Source organism: Talpa occidentalis, unplaced genomic scaffold (genome assembly GCF_014898055.3).
Source record: "Talpa occidentalis isolate TD23 unplaced genomic scaffold, MPIMG_talOcc4v2.1 talOcc4.16, whole genome shotgun sequence".
NCBI lineage: Eukaryota > Metazoa > Chordata > Mammalia > Eulipotyphla > Talpidae > Talpa > Talpa occidentalis.
In genome coordinates this window covers 62,153,420-62,154,647 of record NW_023601653.1, presented here as the reverse complement: position 1 = coordinate 62,154,647, position 1,228 = coordinate 62,153,420, and positions in this window count along the sequence as shown.

Sequence of the window (1,228 nt, the reverse complement as noted above, 5' to 3'; positions counted from 1 at the left end):
GCTGATTGAGTAGGACACATTAAAGACTTTATTTCCCTATTTTCTCCCTGAGTTGTACATTTCCTCATTTCCCTTTCCCTTGTAAATACACCTTTTATTAACCTTTTGTGTGTGCCTGTAGTGGAGTATTAATAAGTCCCTTTTAATCGCGCGGGTGAGGACCCACAGCTGGGCAACCCGTTTTATATCAGGGCTGCTCCGTAACATAAGCACCCACAGAAAGCTGTGTTTCCACTCTCCGGCTCCATTAACCAAGAGGATTTGCTTACTAATCTGATTCTGGCCTCCGTGAATATTCAATAAATACTTGTTAAATTAAATTGATTCAAAGTTGTATTTATTCAACCTACTTAAAGCTTATGTAACCCCCTTGGAGATTTGTGTCATGCTGTTAAGTTGGAAAATATATGAAAAGTTGTATTTTCAATAGTTGAACTTTCCTCTTAATGAGTTTTATGAGCTTAGTCTAAACTGGGGGGAAGGAGGAGGGGGTTCCACAAGAGGAGACTAGGAGAAGAAAGTGAGGAGGAAAGAGAAAAGCCTATTTCTATCCTTTCTACATCTGTCCTCCCTGCCATACTTACTAGCCAGCTACTGCCCTCTAGCGCTCACTGTATAAAGTGCTCATGTGAATTTCAATTTTTACTTTTGTTTTTTTAAGATTTATTTATTTATGCATATAAGAGCTGGGGGTATAGCCCAGAGGTGCAGGGGGGTGAGAGGATTCACCAGAGACAGAGTGGGCAACAGAACAGGCAGATTGATCGAAGTACACTGCTGAGGGGAGCAGCGGGTGAGTCAGGAGAGGTCTGCTGCACCATGTGGGTAGCTCCCTGGCCTGCGGCCGGGGATCGAACTCGTGCTGCAGAGGCTGTGGCCTGCTTCATAGTGCTGTGCTTAACCCCTTGCACCACCAGGGAGGCCCTCAATTTTTACCTTTAAGAACCCTGGGGATTAAGGCAGACACCCAACTTCTTGTTGTGTAGATAAGCAAATTGAGGTCCAGAGAGGTGAGGTGTCAAATCAATGGCAGCCTCCCCGGCATTATCCCAAGGTAGCTTGTCTGGCAAACTCTCTTTATTAAAAGCATTTCTCAGGAATTTCAATAAGTAATCAACAAGTTACCACATACTAATTTCATACTATAGGTGCTATATAATATTTCCTATGTTATTCCAAATAAAGCTAATATCAACTGTTGAGTAAGTTAAGGATTTATAAATGACAC